Source organism: Nansenia antarctica, assembly GCF_963989245.1.
Source record: "Nansenia antarctica genome assembly, chromosome: 5".
NCBI lineage: Eukaryota > Metazoa > Chordata > Actinopteri > Argentiniformes > Microstomatidae > Nansenia > Nansenia antarctica.
Window position 1 is genome coordinate 63,523,056 of NC_137690.1, and position 22,500 is coordinate 63,545,555.

At 46.9% G+C, this 22,500-nt stretch overlaps 1 pseudogene across 1 annotated transcript in view; it reads left to right on the forward strand.

The window, feature by feature from the left end:
- The window catches only part of LOC308158232 (receptor tyrosine-protein kinase erbB-4-like), a 176,768-nt pseudogene that overhangs the window by 108,978 nt on the left and 45,290 nt on the right, over positions 1 to 22,500 (forward strand). The window contains exons 4-8 of the transcript in view: positions 17,705 to 17,839; positions 19,258 to 19,323; positions 20,058 to 20,176; positions 21,406 to 21,547; positions 21,642 to 21,755. The product of the transcript in view is annotated as a receptor tyrosine-protein kinase erbB-4-like (transcript). The remainder of the gene's footprint in view (positions 1 to 17,704; positions 17,840 to 19,257; positions 19,324 to 20,057; positions 20,177 to 21,405; positions 21,548 to 21,641; positions 21,756 to 22,500) is intronic.

Here is a 22,500-nt window from a genome sequence, read left to right on the forward strand (position 1 = left end):
ATGATGACCAGTGCAGGTAATAGTCTCCTCCCTACCATCCTGGAACACTCCTTATCTCTCTCCTGGTATAGGCTCCGTGCCTCTCTTGGCATGGAACAGCCTGTTTTTCTTGGCTCTTGTTTGACCAATCTATCCCTCCTAAAAAGAGCAGGCAAGAGACATGCAGCAATAATGGAGCAGCAGCAAGGTGATCTGAGACTCAGAGCAGACCAGTGAACTCTATAAAGCCGAGGAATGATTTCACCACAACATCAGCATTAGCTCCTCTAGTGCCGGGCTGCCTGGTAGTGAATTACAGTTATTATCTCAGATGTGTGATCCAGTCTGAAGCTCCCACATCTGCTGTAGTGTAATAAACAGAAGTTACGTCATAGGTCACCGACTGAGCGAGGGCATTCTGAGAAAAGGACTGCAAAGAGTTACGGACACTAGAACATCCTGCACTAATGTCAGTGTGACATCCTTCAGTAGAGTATAGTTGCTCCATTATGTGATGGAGAACGAGTTTGCCGCTATTGCCAGTTTTTCACCTGTGTCTGCGTCATCTCTCTCATCTCAACATGATCAATGTGTTTTTAGGAGCAGCTTGAAATAGCCTAGATGTTATAGACCACCGTAGTTCTAACCAGCGTGAGAAAAAGTTCCATCCTCTGGCATACGTTAATCTCCCCAGGAGGGAGAATTTTCCTGAGATTTACACCTTCTCTAAGTACAGCCCCCTGCATGGCTGACAGTCCACATCCAGCATGTGTCAACACACAGAAGATAGACCTCTCAGATCACACGCCTTCTCCATGCCAACCAATCCCCAAGTGAATGCCTCTGTGCAATTAAGCCTGATCCATGCATGCATGCATATGGAACACTTCTTTTGCTCGGCTCATCTTACTGGGAATAATGGAATAGTATTTCTTGTTTCTGATTTAGTCCTGCGATCAGGCAAACTGGACGCTTTCTTTCCCGTCTGATAATGAGAAAACTGTTATGCATGCTGCACACATGTATAATGCATTTATATCATGCAAAAAAAGGAATGTTAGTTTTTTTTTGCATTTCACACCACCTTACTTATCTAGGGGGGACATCAGCAGGCTAATGTATTCATTTTACTACCCATACATTAGACAACAGTCTTGCCCTGCACTCAAAAACCTTCACTGGAGTTCACTGGAGGAAATGAGAGTCCATGAGAAATGAGAGTCCAGTAGATATCCACAGGACATACAGGATATGGAGGTCTACTGTATGCGTATACAGTCGCTGTGCCATTTCACCCCATGAAAACATCATTTCATAAATCTGATAAAGACCCTTTGGTAACCTTTTGTTCTCCCTCTCTGCTTCAGCTGGTATTTACCCAGAATGCACTAAACCATACAGTCATATTATGGAACGTTTTGTTAAATATTTGATCCTGGTCAGATCACTTGGCACTACATCAAACCTCGACTGTGTGTTTTATACTAGACTTACACTCTTTTAAATACTGGATTAGGCATAAGAACACAAGAATGCAAATGCAAGTGTACCTCTTCTCTCTTTTTTTAAAGTTATTTTTTCTGAATGGGGCAGTCTCACTCATATTTTTCATTTTTATTGATAGATACAGTGAAGATTTAGACAGGAAGGATGGGTGAGAGAGAGAGGAGGGATGACATGCAGGATATGTCCCCGGCCGGAATCGAACCGGGGACCCCGCGGTTACATGGTCAACGCTTATAACCCGCTACGCCACCTAAGAGCCCCTATGTCTACCTCTTCTCTATTAGAGTATACACTATTGTACCTGCTAACACTGTTATAAAACTCCTGATACTCCTCCTGCTCGCAACAGTTCCTTGCCACTCTGAGCTGGTGGAATTCCCCACCACCCTCTCCGATGCTAATGACCACCTGCTGTGCTTTCTCAATAATAATAGCTACAATAAGATGCTCAACGCTGATGAGTAGGCCTATTTAAAACATTTTAAAATCCACTTCTCCCACTTTTCCACTTTACTTTTGTTTTGTTTATGTGCTGTTGTTTTTTCAACCCGCCGTCCCGCTCTGTGAAATTGCCCATTTGGAGAGGAGCCAAATGGGCACTGCGAGCCCTAAAGAGAGCACTGAATCCATCTCCCCATCTGGCGGATATGCCCTTGTGCCCGTGTGCAGAAAGCAAAGCGCCAGTCAGACTCTGCGTCACCTGTTTCTCATCGCACTAAGACTGACCTGGTACTAGCTTTGGCAATGCTTACAGTGACAGTGAACAGAGGGAAAGAGCGGGGTGTTTTTCCACATGAACAACATGCTCCAGTGGGAATTCGTGACCCTTGTAGAATTCAACTGAGGAGCTGTGAATGTTTAGGATTTTCCAGTGGATGATTCCCTCTCTATGTAAACCTAAATTCAATCATCAATGATTGTACCTTTTACCCACTGTCTTGTACATAAAGATGCTAAGGACTGTGTTGTTCATTTTTAGGCAAGTATACACACACTATATTGTTGACCCACAAGGCCCCATAGAGGGTATCCATCCATCTAGCCGATCCGTTTTCTGAATTTGATATTTGGGGTGATTCGTTCTTTCAATTGGAATATTGATGAAAAATCATGAAGCGCTTTAGATCTTGCACATGAAAGAGGGGCTTATATCCCCTGTTCCCGCAGTAAAGGGATTTGAGAAAAGGGACATCATAAGTTGTTTTATGGGTCAACATTGCTTGCAACCGCTTTATGGCTCTCATTGGAAATTGGCACCTTATGTGGAAGTGTGAGCCAATGTTGGGCACTTCGCCGAGCCATTTCTTTTTTTTATAGTTTCCTGCTAAGTACATACTTCAGAAGTATTCCTGATGTCATCTTTATAGATGATGCAAATAGACCAGAAACTCAAGCATACTTTCTGGCTTCATGAAAAAAAGAGGCCTATGGGAATCGTGTTGGGTATAAAAACTACTTAACATACAGCTTGTGATGTAATCTGCAAAAAATGCTGTAATTACACAAAGATCAAATAGAGCCACTGTGGCTAATGCTAATACGCGTGCTCCGGCCTGTTGTGGGAGAGCGATAGAAGGATAGGGCTTATTAATAATGAATCTACTGTCATCATTAAGAGGCTGAATGATTATATTTCAGAATTTCAAACACAGTTTTGCTGGGGAAAAAAAATACTGAAGCCTCAGATCAGCGTAGAGTAGAGAAAAAAAAGCATAAAATATTTTTTTTCAACAATGTTCTATATAGAGACACCACAGCAGTACATATCTATGTTAAAAGACCTCAATACCCGAGTTACATAACATCAGATTTTGTGTGGCAAATCTATGCACAAATATAGATAGTTCACCCAAAGGCAAACATTTGGATTTGATTTGTATTAGGCTGATAATTGCACATTCAGGGTACAAGACGTGAGCGCTGATGCGTGTTTTGAACGTGTACGCGACAAGATAGATAACACAACGAAGCATAGTGAGCGACAGACAGGTGACACTGTGACACAGAGAATGTGTCCCTATGCAGCATGAGGAGATGAGAATGCTCTTCTCTTCTTTTTTTCTTTTCTTTTTTTTTCTTTTTTCTTTTCTGAAGCGCTCGATCTGTGGCAATGCCCACGCTCACATTTGGTATTCGCCCCAGGCGCTGTGCTGCCATTGGTGCTTTAGCTCAAAGCCTTTGACAGAGGTGCCCTGGAGCATTGAGATTTGTCTCCATTAGTGGCCCCACATGTCTTGGAGGAGGGCTAAATGATCTCTAATGGAGTACTGATAGACCCCTAGGGTCACGTCTGGGGCCGCTGTGGGGTTGGTCCTGCCGTGTTAGGGTTCACTGCCACCGCCTCACACGGGTCAACAGTTTGAACTGACCCCGGCTAACAGAGCTAGCATGCAGCTCCCCCTGACAACACTGTACTGTGGCTACATTGCATCTCTTAGCCTCAGTGCTAAACAGCTCTGTACCGTTTCCTCATTAACCAGTCCTTTGCAATCCAACCCAATCAAACTGAGGAGCCGTGACTCAATCAGACTCACTCATTAGAGGTAAGACAATTAAGGCTAGATTAAGAGTGTTAGTTAACAACCATACGTTTTCCTCTGTTTTCCTCCTCTCTTTTTTTTTTTTTTTTTTTAATAACCGTGTCGTTCTTCCTGTCATACCCGCGGCTCATAAGGCTCTCGGGAGGAGGATTTTTAAATGAGCAAAATAGGCAACATTCTGACCTTAACTGGGTGGGACAGACAGACAACACCCACCTGGTGCAACCGGAGACTCGGCCTGGCAGGTTGTGAGGTGTACAGGATGTGTTATGACAAGAATATAATTGCATATTCAAAGTGCTGACTTGTTTATCCAGCCACGGGGTGTGCGCTACCGCTATGACATTGGGAAATACAGTATGTCCGTCTCTTGGGGTTTTCAACAAAGCACTCACACTGTGTGTGTGTGTGTGTGTGTGTGTGTGTGTGTGTGTGTGTGTGTGCGCGTGTGTGTATGTGTGTGTGTGTGCGTGTATGTGTGTATGTGTGTATGTGTGTATGTGTGTATGTGTATGTGTATGTGTGTGTGTGTATGTGTGTGTGTGTGTATGTATGTATGTGTGTGTGTGTGTATGTGTATGTGTATGTGTATGTGTGTGTGTATGTATGTATGTATGTATGTATGTATGTGTGTGTGTGTGTGTGTGTGTGTGTGTGTGTGTGTGTGTGTGTGCGTGCGTGTGTGTGTGTGTGTGTGTGTGCGTGTGTGTGTGTGTGCGTGTGTGTGTGTGTTTGCCTGGACATTCACTGTCTGACACTCCCAGGCTTCTCTGACCTGCCTGACATTGCCTGGTCGTATCGTACGGTTTGTTGGAGGACAGCACAGTGTGTACTGTATCATTAGTCAGAGTCTTGGTCTTCCCTTCGGTCCATCGGCAATGGGGTTTTTACCTGGGATGGAGTCATTATTAATGGAATGCAGGAGTGGGGAAAACCAATTAGCCAAGTCTGTAACTGCCAGTCGAAACCATTTTCCTGAGAAGTCACTGGGGACAGAGAGAAGAGCAGACCAGAGATTAGGTGAATATGGGTTGTGTCTGATATATAGTACGGGGTCATTCCTGCAGGTCACTGCCAGCCTGTACTCCTGCGCAAACTGTTGACTTGAAATGAGCATAGATCTATACATACTAAATTAAATCCTACTGTCTCTCTCTCTCTCTCTCTCTCTTTCTCTCTCTCTCTCTCTCTCTCTCTCTCTCTCTCTCTCTCTCTCTCTCTCTCTCGCTCTTGCTCTCCCTTTCTCTCTGTTTGCGTGGGTGTGCGGTACAGTAAAGAACAAACACGTTGTATGTGTACTATAAGTTGTATTGTGTGTATTGTAAGAGAGAGCCAGCTAGTATCATGGCGGAGGTGCAAGCAGCAGCTGGAGAGGAAAGGGGTATGAATAGATTGATTGATTGATTGAAAACCTTTATTGTCCCCAATGGGGAAATTTTGTTGTCAAACAGCTCAGTTAGGGCAGAAAACATTCAATACAGAAAACAGAAAAACATTCAATAAAATACATAAAACAGTGCAGGCTCAATAAGTGAAAAGTTCCAAAAGTTCCAGCTCCAGGTCTCCCCCACCCTGCAGGGCCTGGTTGTAGAGTCGGAGTGCAGCTGGAACAAAGGACTGTCCAAATCTTTTTGTACTTTGACGGGGGAGAACAAATCTGTGGCTGAACTTGCTCCTCATCCCTGCCAGCTCGCAGTACATCGGGTGGGAGGGATTGGCCAGCATGGCCGCCAGTTTTTTCCCCATCCTCTGTTCTGCCACCACCTCTAGGCTGTCCAGCCCGGTCCCCACCACAGAGCTGGCCTTCTTCACCAGTTTGTTTAGCTTCGCAGCATCCCTGGCACATATGTTTCCACCCCAGCAGGCCACGGCGAAGAACAGAACGCTGGCAACCACCGACTGATAAAACATTTGCAGCAGCTTGTTGCAGACACCGAAAGACCTCAGCCTTCTCAGGAAAAACAGTCTGCTCTGCCCTTTCCTGAGAAGAGCCTCGGTGTTGTCAGTCCAGTCCAGTTTGTTATTAATTTGTACTCCCAGGTACCTGTAGGAGTCCACCCTCTCGACTTCCACCCCCTTGATGGTGATGGGGGCTGGGGTCCTTCTCTTCCTCCTAAAATCCACCACCAACTCCTTTGTTTTGCTGGTGTTAAGCAAAAGGTAGTTGGTGTCGCACCACTGCACGAAGCTCTCCACCAGGGCCCTGTACTCCTCATCCCTGTCGTCTGTGATGTAACCGACGATAGAGGAGTCATCCGAAAACTTCTGCAGGTGGCACTGGTCGGAGCTAAACTGGAAGTCGGAGGTATAGAGGGTGAAGAGAAAGGGTGACAGAACAGTTCCCTGGGGGGCACCGGTGTTGCACACCACCACCTCAGACTGACAGCCCTGCAGTCTCACATACTGACGCCTGTCTGTGAGGTAGTTGTGGATCCAAGCCGTCAGGGAGTCCTCCACACACATCACTGCTAGTTTGTCAGCCAGCAGTGATGGCTTGATAGTGTTAAATGCACTGGAGAAGTCGAAGAACATGGTCCTCACCATGCTCTGTGGCCTCTCCAGGTGTGTGTAGGCCCTGTGCAGCATGTAAATGATGGCATCCTCCACCCCCATGCTCTCCTGGTATGCAAACTGCCGGGGGTCCAGGAAGTCCTTCACCTGGGGCTTAAGGTGTTGCAGCACTAGCCTCACCAGGATCTTCATGACCTGTGGTGTCAGGGCGACAGGTCTGTAGTCGTTTGGGGTGCTGGGCCGTCCCTTCTTTGGCACTGGGACGATGCAAGAGGTCTTCCAGAGCTGTGGCACCCTCCTCAGTCTTAGAGATAGACTGAAGAGATGTTGGAATGTGTCCGCCAGCTCTCCAGCACACACCTTCAGAACCCTGGGGTTGATGTTGTCTGGACCTCTGGACTTGTTCACATTCACCCTGGAAAGCTGCCTTCTCACCTGCTCAGATGTTATAAAGCTGTGAGTACCGGTGTCTCCAGGTGTGAAGCATGCTCCCTGGCTCCTGGTGTTGGTAAGGGGAGGCAGTTGCTGCTGGGGTGCTGCTGGGGTGTCAGGGGGAGTGGGGGCTACTGTTGCCAGGGGTGCGGTACATTGGAGAGGGGAGGAGAGGGTCGGGGGCTGTGGGGGGTGACAGGGGGATGGGGGGGGTGACAGGGTCGGGGGCTGTGACAGGGTCGGGGGCTGTGACAGGGTCGGGGGCTGTGGGGGGTGACAGGGGGATGGTTGGTCAAACCTGTTAAAGAAGCAGTTCAGGTCATCCGCCTGCTCTCGGGTCCCCTCCACCACAGTATGTGGCTGCTTGTGGCCCGTGATCTTCTTGAAGCCCTTCCACACCTCCTTGGAGCTGTGGGCCTCTAGCCCGCCCTCCAATTTCCTCCTGTATTCCTCTTTGGCTGCTCTCAGCTCCTTCTTCACCTCCTTCTGAGTGGCCCTGGCTCCCTCAGTGTCCCCTGCCTTAAACAGCCTCCTCTTCCTTTTCAGAAGGTTCTTGATGTTCCCATTTATCCACGGCTTGTTGTTAGGAAAGCACCGTACCTTTTTAATGGGGACGATGCTCTCCTCGCAGAACTTGATATAGTCTGTGACACAGTCTAGCAGACCATCTATGTCCTCCCCGTGGACTCTCTGGAACATCCCCCAGTCGGTTGTTTCAAAACACGCCCTCAGCTCCTCCTCCACGTCTTCTGACCATTGCTGGACAGTCCTGGTGGTGATAGGCAGCCTTTTTATGATAGGGGTGTATGTTGGTTCCATCCAGACCATATTGTGATCGGATGCCCCTAGTGGCGGGAGGGCAGTGGATGTGTAGGCTCCCTTCACATTGGCATATAGTTTGTCTAGTATTTTGTTCTCCCTTGTTTTACATGTGACATACTGGGTAAAATCCGTCAATGTCTTTTCCATATTTACATGGTTGAAGTCCCCATTCACAATGATAAATGCGTTTGGGTGAGCGGTCTGTATCCCCGCGATACAGGAATGGATGACGTCATTTGCGCGCACCGGGGTCGCGCTTGGTGGAATGTAAACAGTCACAGCCACAACATGTGAAAACTCTCTCGGACAGAGATCTGGCCTCAAACCTAGCGCCAACAGTTCTATGTCTGGAGTGCAGACTTGCTCTTTGATAGTGATATGACCTGGCTTGCACCATTTGGAATTAACAAACACAGCGATCCCGCCTCCTTTTATCTTACCGCTGTTTCTCGTTCTGTCCGCGCGGACCATTGTGAAACCATCTTGTTCTACCGCCCCGTCTGGGATACCAGGATTCAGCCAGGATTCAGTCAGGAATAGCAGGCTGCATTTCCCATATTCCCCCTGTCCCTTCATCAGAGCAGAGAGCTCATCAGCCTTGTTGACCAGCGACCTGACGTTCCCCATAAGAACAGACGGCAGGTAGGTCCTATTGGTTTGTCTGTCTCTCCTCGCCCTCACGAACGCGCCAGCCCTCGTTCCTCGTCTGCGTGTCCTTATTTCGCTGGGCACTCCTGTTGGGGGAGCGGCGGCTCGACTCCTAAAGGCAATGAGCTCCTCTCTGGAATACACCCGCACTCCTCCGTTTATCAGGCACATATTGAGCACTCCGGTTAAAAGATAAAAGATAAAAGTTTGAAATAAAAGGTTGAAAAGGGCTAAAAAAGGGCTAAAAAAGTAGAAGTAAGACTGAGCTGAGGCCCCCCATGTTCAGGCCCCGAACGTGGACATCAGGTCCCACACGTTGACACCGTGTCCCACAGGTGGACATCAGGCCCCACACGTTGACACCGTGTCCCACAGGTGGACATCAGGCCCCACACGTTGACACCGTGTCCCACAGGTGGACATCAGGCCCCACACGTTGACACCGTGTCCCACAGGTGGACATCAGGCCCCACACGTTGACACCGTGTCCCACAGGTGGACATCAGGCCCCACACGTTGACACTGTGTCCCACAGGTGGACATCAGGCCCCACACGTTGACACCGTGTCCCACAGGTGGACATCAGGCCCCACACGTTGACACTGTGTCCCACAGGTGGACATCAGGCCCCACACGTTGACACCGTGTCCCGCAGGTGGACATCAGGCCCTAGGTTATTGATTGGTAAGACAGCCCTGCGCTCTGAGGCTGCCCGCTGTGCCACTGTGCGCCCGGTTGCAGTCACAAAGCGATCGATACTGGACAGGTTGTGACTCTGTTTACGTTAGGTGTTGTTGAGATGCCTCATTAGGAGGGGGGGGGGGGCTATCTTCAAGATGTTCTCCTGCTGCTGTCAGTGGACACAGGGACAACACTACACTGTGACAAGGACTCTGAACTCAACCGCAACAAACAAAAGCAAATGAGACCCGGCTAATCAGAACGGGGAACGTACCAGTGAAATTGGTCATGGCGTAATTTAGTATCGCATTAGAGGTTGTGGTTGGTTTCAGCAAATTAGCATTCAGAAGCGCTACACTGCCTTTGGCTGGGGTTTTGTTTGCCTGTGCTGATTGGAGGGCCTTTAGTTCATTTAAATGCAGGGATGCAGTGACACAGGGGAGCTTATTAGAGCAGCAGGCCCACGGAGCCTTAAGTGCAGTGTCTCTGACTCCATTTTCATTTGTCTCCATTATTGAATTTGCAGCCGTCTCATTCAACCTGATTGCATTTTGTGTCACCTCTAAGAAAAGCCCCCGAGGAGGAGTTGTGACAAACGCATGCATCTATTACTGGAAGAAATTAGACAGGTAAAACGTTGAGATTGACAGGAGAGCACACTTCAGGATTTTAAAACAGGTTTTTACAGGTGTGAGATGTACCAAATTGTGTAAGGTAAATTTGTTTTAGGCTGACATTAGCTAGATTGGATGTTTTGTCACCGTAGTTAAAGGACAGATTTATGACAGATTGTCACCCCGACCCAGCAGCTTAAAAAGTTATTAGTGGTCAGCGAGAAAAGACCCTTTTATCAGACCAGGATGTAATAATGTTCTCCAATGTCCTTAGTGCTTCACACCTCCCAGCCAGCCACAGAGGCATGTACGTGTAAGCTAAGCTGCACTTAGCGTCACTCCTCTGTAAAGCTAAAAGTAAAAACAAACAGTACTGGAGGGTCCAAAACCTGGACCAACAGGTTCTACCCGCAGGCCATAAGACTGCTTAGTAACACCTCACGATGTTATGGCCTGCAGGTAGAAGCTGTCCCGGAACGCGTTGGTCCGGGATCCTGATACTCCGGTACCGTTTGCCAGAGAACAGGGAGTAGTGGCTGGGCTGGCGATCAGCTCCTTAGTGTTGTCGATGCCGGACTCTTTATCTCTTCCCTGTAGGCTGATCTCATCATCGTTAGTGATCAGACCAACCACAGTTCACAGTTTTGTCATCAACAAACTTGATGATGGAGTTGGAGCGGTGCATGGCCACACAGTGGTGGGTAAACAGGGAGTACTGCAGGGGACTGAGCACACAGCCCTGGGGGGGGCGGCTCCCGTGTTGACAGTCAGAGTGGAGGAGGTGATACTGCCTGACACTCACCACCTGGGGTCTGCCCGTTAGGAAGCCAAGGTTTCCAGTTACACAGGGAGGTGTTAAGACCCCGGTCCCTGAGCTTGGTGACGAGTTAGGAGGGGGACTATGGTGTTGAATGCTGAAACTTCAGTGAATGAACAGCATTCTCACATAGGTACGTATCTCTCTTGTCCAGATGGCAAAGAGCAGGTTGAAGGCAATGGGCGTCATCAGTGGATCTGTCGGGGGCGGTAAATGCAAATGGAGTGGGTCCAATGTGGCAGGTAGAGTGTACAGTTGATGTGGGTCTTAACTAGATCTCAAAGCACTTCATGGTGATGCAAGTGCAACAGGGCGATAGTCATTAAGGCAGGTTAGGTTGTGTATACTGTATATAATCAACTGAGTAATCTAATGTGGAGTTTTGAGTTTGAGTTTTTATTAGGACCTCTTTTAGCCAATGGCTAATCTTCCAAGAGTCCTTACATTAAAACATTACAAAAATCAGTATTTCATTACTTCATACACTTTCAGTACATGTCAATAAACCTTCTGAAACATGGCATTAAAACACATTGATACACAATACATAACAATAGCAGAAACGCAATACATTCACTTGGTTTGTGAAATGTGATTTACTTATTTTCCACCTCACAATTTAGGTGGTTAGAGGTTTTCTAAACATTTATTGACAAGACCCCCAAAACAATAAGTGGAGGAGCTATACAGTAGGTCACAGTAGGACACAGTAAGTGTTAACAATGAAATGATGGCCTCTAAATCAAAGATATGAATTCCCATTCATGCCCATGATAGCTATAACTTATTGCCCATGGTCTGATATATAGAAATCCAATGAATAAAAAAAGAAAAAGTTAACTAAAACATTAATTAAGCTGATTGATATACTGTATATGTATCACTCTGTCTCTCTCTCTCTCTCTTTCTCTCTCTCTCTCTCTCTCTCTCTCTCTCTCTCTCTCTCTCTCTCTCTCGCTCTCTCGTTCTCTCTCTCTCTCTCTCTCTCTCTCTCTCTCTCTCTCTCTCTCTCTCTCTCTCTCTCTCTCGATTCATACAGAGAGAGAAAGAGAGAAATATGACAGAGATTCATTTAGCCTCTATTGAAAACGCAGGAAATAAAACCATGTTATCCCTACCCCCACCTTTTAGCTCCTTTCCTTTTCACAGATTCTATAATCATTTAATGTGAGGCATTTTTCATACGGATTCATTGAGAAACAATATCATTTGAGACGGTGAAATTTAATCAAGGGCTTTAAAACACAATTATGGTTATCAGGGCGGACAGTGCGTGAGTGGAAGAGCAGGGGGGAGGACGGGCCGGGGGGGGGGGAGAGACGGGCACGGTGGGGGGGGGGGAGCTCCCCCGTGCTGTCTTCTCTGCCTCTAACTCCTCTCACATTTGTCATATGGAGCAATATCTCTTCTGCTGGCACCAGCAATAATGGAGGAAAGGAAGGGGACTCCGGAGACTTCTGTTTAGAGACAAAATGCCCTCCCTCTAAGTCTTAGACTTGAACTTTTACTGCTATTTGAATTTGTTTTTATTATAATGACGTGTCATTCCTCTGCCATATTCCATTACGCTAGAGTGTTGGTATCTGCATAATGATGAGTGACTTGTTGATTTCCTCACATAGGCGTTCCACCTCATGTGGCTTTGCTGTCTGTCATTTTATTCCCGTCACTTGTATAACCCAACTTTTTGCATCTTTTTCTCTGATCTCTCTGTGTGAATAAAAACAATATCTCCTTCTTAGTTGGAATCAGAGGAATCTCACTGGATCTATATAAGCTCTTTTGTAGTTATATAATGTTCATTGTTTATTCATTGCATTATTTTCACCTAAAGCAGAATCTTACCCCGTAATCCATACAGTATGTTGTTCTCATTACTCAGTAATAATATTCAATTTATTGTGTATAGTGCTTTTCTCCTTACTCAAAGACACACTACATCCATGTAGTCATATTACTAGACATAGTAGACATATTCACAAAACAATTGCATTTTAAAACCATCTCTGAGTCAATATATCTCACTTTGAATGCTCTGATCAGTCCTGATGTTCTAATTTGCTTTGACTCAATTCTTGCTCCCAAGATTCCCCTCTCCTTCCCACGCGTGGTATTTCTGTTGAACAGTGCAAGAGGTAGCGCGTGCTGCTCTCTGGGAATAGACACTGGCACGCATACAGTCAGTACAGCATCACTCCAAAGAAGCCACGACTGTATACACATATCTATGAGCCCATGAAAGGAGGAGCTAGGAGCTAAACCCTATTCATCTCCATTTCTTTTTCAATGCAGTCCTCTGATGAATGCCAGAGGATATATCAGAGTTTAACAAAGTGTTTGGCCCCAAGCCTCATATGTTGTTTACTTTGCATAATTTACGATTGTATGTTTACATCTAACCTTCTCCTAACTGCCTGTAGCCCCCAGACTCATCTCTCTGCCTCCTTGTGTCAATTAGCAATAATAGAAACAAACAAAAACAGTAATAGAAAAGTCTGGGTATTTTAATTTGCTGGCAGTACAAAGTTCAACCCAGCAACCTTTGGGCGTTTCAATATAAAATTGGTTAGGAATCATGTATTGAAAACCAGGGTAGTTTCAATGCAAGCCTATGGGAGATGGTGTTTCAGTCCCCTCAGGTTTTTTTGGAAGACACAGACCTTGCGTTTCGATAGTTATGATGCAGCTGCACCTGAAATGATGATAGTTCCGGATGGTATACATCATGAACTGAACAAAAATACACATGAAAATAGATTTCGGGTTCAACCTCGGCTTTAAGCTGTTGCTTCCTCCATTCCTCTACAGTATTCTCTTCAGAATAAACGTGCATGGAGGCGCGTACTGTACGGTGGACTGTCTTCCCAGTTAATCCTCCAGGGTGGGTCTCAGGTGCTCTTTACCCAGCTTGGCCCAGTGTTAACTGGATACAGCTGCTCAACTTCAGTCTGCTCAGGGAGAAAAAGGTGTCATACTAGATCTAATGTGGCTCCCCACTCCTGCCTTTTTAACTTCTTCACAGTCAGACACGAATACTGTCCTCAGATTCCACTTTACACTCCTACTGAACACACCAGGCGCACGTGTCTATCGAGGACTCACTCCCTTTTGTCTCCCACTTTTGTCTTTCTCCCCTGACAGAGGCTTTGGGGGAATATTTTGAATTCAATTCATGCAACCGCTATTCAGGTCACGGGAAAGTGTGTCTGTGTGTGTAGCTAGCTTATTCCTTTTTTGCGACACACACTGACACCTTGTTGTCATGGAAGCGTGTATCTTACAGTGCCTCTTCCCTCCAAACCCTGAGCAGGATCGTGATGGGTGAAGGCAAGGTCGATTTCGCAGTTGGACTGCCGACACTTCATCTCTAAATTTAGTTTTATCAAACCTTTTTTTGGGTTGTTGAGGAGAAGGGGGTTGCGGGGGGGGTGGGAGGGTGGTATGGGACATACAGTACCAGTCAGAACACTTTATGGTGTTATATTTCAGAGGTTGACCTCTTCTCCGGGTAGGTTATCTTGAGCACAGTATACTGCAAACAAAATCTGCCAACGCTAGAAGAAGGAGCTTTTTCCCTGGAGCTAGAGTACAGGACAATCATTTTCTCTCTGAGCCACAGATTTGTTAGCACTTCAGTTGCATAAAGCCCATTGGACTCTCCTAAAGAGGTTGCGCTCTAAAAAATGAAGGCAATTTGTTTTCCGCGACCGCTCCACGCCTCCTGTAATGCCAGCAGTCTGAAGTGTGTCTCAGCCCACACAGAGGCCGGGTCACTGATGCATTGAGAATACACCTGAGAACATGCATGTTTCAGGGCCATGCACACACACACACACACACGCACACGCGCGCACACACATTCTGTACACACACTTTCTCTTCATTTATCCAAGTGTATTACGGCCTGTCTGTATTTCTTTTAAGAAGCGCTCCAGTAACTCATTTATATTTGGTGAAAGTGCAAGGTAGTTCCTTGGGGCATTGAACATTCTCTCCAAAGTACAGGATGATTAATTGGCACTTAAGAGGGTGGCTTTAAAAAGTAAAGCTATGGCTTAAGTTTCGAGCTATGCCTACCAATGCTAGGCTTTGTCACGTTGATGAAACTGAGCTGAACCAAGTATTTGTGGTGTGTGGCTGGCTATACATTCTTGATAGTGCTAGTGTTGCATTGTACATGTCTTGCGCGCGTGTGTGTGTGTGTGTGTGTGTGTGTGTGTGAGTGTGTGTTGTGTTTATGAAATCCTAGAAAAGGAGTCCTCCCAACCATGAAAGAGAGTGATCTTTTCCTCTCCCTGTTCTCTGTGCTCAGCAAGTCACCTCGTCACTGGGGTGAGAAACTGCTATCCATGTGAAAAATCAAGCTAGGAGAGAGAGAGAAAAAGAGAAAGAAAGAGAGAGGAAGAGGGACGGTCCTGATAAAAACGCTGATGGGCTTTTATACAGTGATCTATAGTACAGCATGATACACCCTTTGAGACCAGGAACAATGCGAGCTAGCACATAGCCCTAATCACTCGCCCATGTATCACTGTTAAAGCTTTATTCATCACCATAATTAAACCAGAGAGAAGCAGCAAGCACTCTGGGACAAGTGGCCAGCCCACTGATGATAGCTCATCAAGAGACCGAGACACCCGCAGAGGATATTAGCTGGGCTATTAAAGCGGGGGCAGGCATCATCACCATGGCCTGGGCCTTTTTTGCGCTATAAACAAAATGGAGGAGAGAGAATAAAAGAGCGGGACCGGGGGGGGGGGGGGCGGGCTTCTGTACTGCTGTTCGCCCAGTAGCAGCATTAGAGATCTCACAGCACAGCCGCTCCGTCGGTGGTACGAAAGGGGGAGGTCTTTTGAAAGGCGCGCCGTTTAGTTGTCGTTGTTTTTCGTAGCAAGCTGGCGGCTTTGATTCCTGGCCGGGGAGGCTAGCCGCTGCACCAGGCGTGGCGGGAACAAAAAACGTACGTATGTCCTACGCCACAGACCGAGGGATAACAAATGGATGGAGCTGATAGGGTGAGTCATCGAAACCGATGAGAGCATGGCCTTTAAAGTGCTGTGATTGATACGAGCTTCCGTCCACCTATTGGGCGGGCGTGATCTGAAAGGAACTGATTGCCCATGGCACGATCCTATTGTCTGCCTTTTAATCGCCCATCCTTAAATGTACTCACACTGGTCTTTTTAGAGTAGGTCACAGACCCTGAAAGAGACTAGTTCAATGGTCTTGTCAATCAACACCCCCATGTCACCAGTGATGACGTATGTGTAGCTGAAGTACACCATACTGACACATACAACCTGCTGTCTTATAGTCTCTCTCTCTCTCTCTCTCTCTCTCTCTCTCTCTCTCTCTCTCTTGCCCTCTCTCTCTCTCTCTCTCTCACTAACTCTCTCTCTCTATCTCTCTCTCTTGCCCTCTCCCTCCCTCTCTCTCTCTCTCTCTCTCTCTCTCTTGCCCTCTCCCTCTCTCTCTCTCTTGCCCTCTCCCTCGCTCTCTCTCTCTCTCTCGCCCTCTCCCTCTCCATCATCTACCCTCCCTCCCTCCGTCTCTCCCATTCTCTCAAAGGCGATGGGTTTTTATGACTACCCTGTGAATCACCTCAAAGACAGCCCGCAGTAGATCTCTACCAACCCCCCCCTCCTCCTGCCACCACCCCTCCCTGAAAGATCGAAACAGGAGGCCGTACAGCGAAGGCTGTCTGTTTTAATGCACTCCCCTCTCCGATACAGTGCCCCGCCAAACTCAGCAGGAGTTACCGCCCGCCACCAGACGGACATCACTCTCCCTCTCAGGCCCGGGAGGACCCTGTCGCTGTGGCCATCCAGTGAAAGGGTTCTTTACCCTTCTGGTGTCTGGGCTGCAGCACAGTCAGTGCTGGAAAGAACACTCTGGAAGAAAAACAAGACTCAAATCCCCCTCCCCCCCAGGCTGTCCCCGGGATTGTGATGGCCACATACATCAGAAAGCAAGAAGATTCACTTTGGTCCTAATGGTTAATGTCTGTCTGTAGTGTCTGACCATTGTCCATTAAAGCCTCTAATGACTGAAATGCACCCTGAGCGTTTAGGTCTGTGTGGTTTTAATAGGAGCGCTTCAGTGTCCCCCACTACCTTTCAGTCATAAATGTTCACATTGTTTGATAAGCCTTTTATAACATTATGGTATTCGGTGACATTATGGTATTCGGAAACAAAACCTGCTCTGATAGTCTGTTCCTTTAGTTCAAATACTACTACTGGACAAGGCAGTGGCATCATGATACAGTTTTGAATACGTGCTAATCTCTCACATGGTAGAGGTTTTTAATCGGACTATTTGCTTATAATGATTATCTTCCTCCTCTGAATACGCCTTATCAGTAGAGCTCATACAGTATGGTGTTAATCTGCTAGGCGGACTGTGTATAATACCATTCTGAGCAGGCACATAATCCACCCTAATCTGCCAATCTCCCAATCTCTTTTTTTTTTTTTTTCATTAACTCTGACAAGACTTTCTTAGAACTGGAGGTCATGGTTGTTGGCGCACCGGCCTGCGCTGTAACTTGAGCCTCATTCAGGGCAAAACGGGGCAATTGATTTCATCTAAATCTTGTCATTTGGTAGTGGACTGGTGTCGTATAAAGACTGTGATATATTGTTTCCTGTCTGTGAAAGGCCGGAAGGATTAGAACGTTATCATTCTCTACGCAGACATCTTTTGAGGATACTGGTCCTTGAAAAGAAAAACATATTTGGTTATTAGTGAAATTCCATATGACGTGGCCTCTAAATCCGCTGTCTGTCAGCTCAGCTGAAGAGGGTCACAAGCAGTTCATTTCTATCAATTTATTTGGTGACAAGGTCTCACTTTGGACAGCACTTTGACGTACGCTAGCAGGAGAGCAACAATGGAATTCAATATGAGAGTAATAATGGTCCTGGATGTCAGGTGGAAGCAATTCACTGAACACACATTACCCTTTCCTTCCTTCCTTCAGTACCATTTCCATTTTGGTTACCATTTTTGCTAGAGATAGGGCAATGTAGAAAGTAGAAAGGGTTACGGATAACCTTCGATGTCTTGTATTGTGCTGCCCACACCTATACAGTTCATACGTGTTCATGGCCATATGGTTATTAACTGTGCCTGTGTCCTTCATTTCTCTACAGAAATCCTGAATGGGGGTGTTTATGTAGACCAGAACAAGTTCCTGTGCCATGCTGACACCATCCACTGGCGTGACATCATAAAGAACCCCCAGGCTGAGCTTCTGGTGGTACCATCCAACAACAGTGGACTCGGATGTAAGTGTGGGGAACAGAGAGGCTCTTATTGCAGATACAAATCTTCCGAGGGGGAGAGGGAGGGGGAGATTTGTGATTATTATTAAGACATCAATTGTTATGGAACACACACACACACACACACACACACACACACTCGCACACCCACATACACCCCTCCTCGGTTTGTATTCAATTTATACTGTGAATTCAATATGTTTTTAGTGGGTTTTTTTCTTCTTCCGCTTTGCTGGAGGTCAATTGGAGGCAGTATCACATTGTGTTACATCAATGTGTACGCTTAAACTTCTTTATTTTAATGGCTGGGTGGTGGCTGAGCAGCGAAGGCCCATGGTGGTGCTCTCTGAGCCATAGTTAAAGCTCACTAAAACTGACAGCCACCATGCCCCCAAGCCGCCCTGCCCCAACCCCCCCCCCCCCCCCCCCCCCGCCCCGCCCCGCCCCTCTGCCCACTCCCTCGGCTCATATCCCACTGAATCCAGAAGTAGTTGTGGTTGAAACTGATAGCTACCGGCAAAATTCCAAACACACGGCCGTTCCAGTCCAAGTTGACCTAACTCAAACTTTTCTTTCGACGTCAATTACTATTTAATCTTCTTGTTTGTGTTCCAAGGGAGGGATGAGCATTGTGTACGCTCCGCTGACATCCAGATTGTCACAGTGGAAAAGCACACGAGAAAAAAAATCACTTCACGACAATGTCACACGATGTATGATCACACAATAACACTACTACACACATACTTGTCCTTCGTATGTGCTTTGAAATTAAGAGGGAGGGAAAGGAGGAGGAGGAGGAGGAGGAGGAGAAGAAGAATAGATGCAGAGGAGAAGTGGCTGGAAAAAACGAGGCGAGTGTGTGGGAGTCTAGGTTGCCAGATTGAGGCCCTTGCCAAGGTGGAGTCAGTATTAACATAATAGCTTGTCGGCGATGAGCAGCGGAGGGGGGCTGAGGGTGACACTCAGCCACGTAGTTCCACTCAGTGTGTAATTACCACACAGTCAATTAAAGCCTGATGACAGCCTCAGTCACAGACGGGCTATGATAACTGTGTCAGGTCCCACTTAATGCTGGAGAGTGGTTCACTGGGAGAGGAACCTGTCCCTCATACTTAGACTCCTGACAACACAGAACAATGCGGCACGCTCCCCCTCTCTGGAGAAAACAGGATGGGCTCACCGTCACTTCGTTCACAATGCAGTTATGAAACATGTGGGTGGATGTGTGGGTGGATGTGTGTGTGTGTGTGCGTGCGTGTGTGTATGTTGGTAAGGGGGGGATTGGTCTGTGGTTTGGTTGTGAATAGTTTTCTGACATTGTGTGTGTGTGTGTGTGTGTGTGTGTGTGTGTGTGTGTGTGTGTGTGTGTGCGTGTGTGCGTGCGTGCGTGCATGCGTGTGTGTGTGTGTGGTCCACAGGCAAACGATGTCATCGCTCTTGCAATGGCCGGTGCTGGGGTCATCAGGAGGACCAGTGCCAAAGCTGTGAGTATATTCAGTCAGACACACGCACACACACACACACACACACACACACACACACACACACACACACACACACACAGTGTGGCATGTATATTCACACACACTCCCGCTAAATAGACAGTGTGAGATCAGAGGAGGGATACAAAGAGGGAGAAGGCAGGCAGCTGAGGAGTTGACTCTAATACTCTGTGTGTAATTACAGTGTGCTGCGATGTGTCATAGACAACTACAGAGAGGGATTACTCGTTTTTTGTGCCGTTCCACACAAAGAATAATAGACTGGAGAGCCAGGCTTTGTCTCAGCTACTTCATTATGTTCCCACACTGAAGAGATAGTGAGCAGTTAAACACAAGGCTTTGTCAACCCCAAATTATTGTGCCTCGAGATGCAGCTCGTGTGGCTTGTTGTGTGGTTTTGTACTACTCCTTTTCCTTTTTTTTTGTTCTTCTTCCAGAGGAGTCATAAAACCATGAGGTAGAACTGATTTAGCCTCCACCAGATTCCATATATCGAGGAGAGACCCATAAGTTGGAGTGTGTGTGGGTGGGTGGGTGTGTGTCTGTGTGTGTGTGTGTGTTTGCGTGCGTGTGGGTGGGTGTGCGTGCGCGTGTGTGTGCGTATGTGTGTGTGTGCATGTGCGTGTGTTTGCGTGTGAGTGTGTGTGTGCGTTGGTGTGTATACAGTATGTGCATTGGTCAGGCCTGTAAAACTCCCTGTTCTTCATTTCCCACAGTGACAAAGACGGTGTGTGCGGAGCAGTGTGACGGCCGCTGCTTCGGCCCGTACGTCAGCGACTGCTGCCACCGCGAATGTGCGGGAGGCTGCTCCGGCCCCAAGGACACCGACTGCTTCGTACGTGGACCACCTGAAGTCCCCCTGTCTGTCACCTCACCTCCCCGTCCCACCATGTTCACGCCTTCCCCCGCCCTTTTTGTCATCCGACATCGACTAAACTAAATAACTAAATTAAAAAAGCATCCACTAAATTAACTCTTTTGACATATGGTATCGGAAGGTTTAATGGACTATAAAAAGTTCACTGTTTGATTAAGAGGTAATTTATTCTTGTAATTATGACTCTTTTCAGCCACCTCCAGTTCATTCATTTCACAAATGTATGTTTTTTCTCAACAGAAACCAATATCGAGGTTGTAATTCACACAGCTTCATCCGATCCAATTACTGACGGCCATTACAGTTTGCAGCCACTGACTACAGGCCACTCAAGAGCTTTATGAGGAAAACATTTCACCATTTAGATCAGGCTGTGGATCAATGGTTCCAATTTTGCTTTCATTAACGGTGCCAGAAAAAATGGGACGGTTGGAGTGTTTTGTGATACAGTTAAAATCAAGAGATGAACTGTTACTGTAATACACACATATGTATATACACACACACAACTGAATGATTATCTAGTACACCTCCATTGTCATTGTTTTACATTTTAACCATGTAGCAGACACTTTTTTTATCCAAAGCGACTTACAATTAGAGATTACAGGGTCTCCCTGGAATAACTACGGTAAATGCCTAGTGGTGTTCTCAGATGAGATTATTGAGACATTTTGAACTCAGGACCTTCTGATCACCAGCCCAACTCACTATCCACTCGTCCACCACTACCTCTTGTATGTACTCATGTGTAAGTAAGTCATTAAGTAAAGTGTATTTATAGAGCACAAATTGACAACGACAAAACAGCCGCCCAAAGTGCTTAACAGATAAAAAGATAAAACACTGGTACAAGAGAAAAAGAAGATAAAAGAGATACGATACAGATAAAAACAGATAAAAATAGATAAAATACACTAAAAACAAGGTGCTATCCAAATAAAAGTGCAAAAAGTGCAGTGTCGGGAGGCAGGCTCACCTCAGGTCAAAGGCCAGGGAGAAGAGATGTGTTTTAGCTAGTTTTTTAAAAGCCTCAATGCTCTGGGCGGATCTGATGTGGAGGGGGGAGACTATTCCAGAGCCTAGGGGCCGCTTTGGAAAAGGCTCTATCCTCTCTTGTTTTTAGTTGAGTCCTAGGGTGGTTATTGAATAACCATGGTGGTTGGCTCTTTTTGTTTTGCCTACAGGCCTGTACCAACTTCAACGACAGCGGGGCGTGTGTGACCCAGTGCCCCCAGCCCTTCGTCTACAACCCCACCACCTTCCAGCTGGAACACAACCCCAGGGCCAAGTACACCTACGGTGCCTTCTGTGTCAAGAAATGTCCCCGTAAGACAGGCTCTCAAAACCATATGTCCACCCCCCGCACAGATATGACACACACTTGCACTCAAAATCCTCATCACTGTCTCCTGTGCCCTAGATAACTTTGTGGTGGACCATAGCTCGTGCGTCAGAGCCTGCCCCAGCAACAAGATGGAGGTGGAGGAGAACCGTATAAAGATGTGTATCCCCTGTACCGACATCTGCCCCAAAGGTACAGTACTACCCCCTGTCACCCCCCTGTCACCTCCCTGAAAGATACCCCACAACATTGGCCACCTGTGTCCACATGTACTCTTTAACGTTGGCGTCTTCCCCAAACCTACCCCACCCACCCCCCCCCCAACCCCTTTTGAAATCTCATCATTCAACGAGATGATGTTTACACCATGGTTTACATGGCCCCCAGCACAGTGCTGATGAGTGTGTTCCTCTGGGTCAGTGCCTGAGATATGGGGATGATCGATTACGCATCCATCATATAGTGTGGGGGGGGGGGGGGGGGGGGGGTTGCAACCAGGGGAGTGGGGGAGGGGGGAGAGGGAGGGGGATACGCAACGAGGGATAGCCGAAAGGAACGGTGGGAAATGATAACAAATTAACATTTCAGATATTGAATTGGCTCATATAAATCACTATCAACAATTGGTTACACCAGTTAATGCCAGACTTATTCATCATTCCTTCTCCGTGTCAGAAGCACTTGGCTCACTGTGCCCTGTAAGTGTAATTAATGCAGATGTAATGAATTCATTATATGGTGGAATTGGCTGAGATTGGCTCAGGCCTGTTGCAAGTCATCAAATGAATATGAATGCATGGAGAGGGTGAAAAAGCCCAGGCACCAAATAACCAGTTTCTAAAACCTTCACAAAGCATTTCATCTAGAGCAGGTCTCTGGCCAGAAGCATGTCAAGGTCACTAGTAGGACAGAAGACTCACTCTATTGTAGTGTGTGT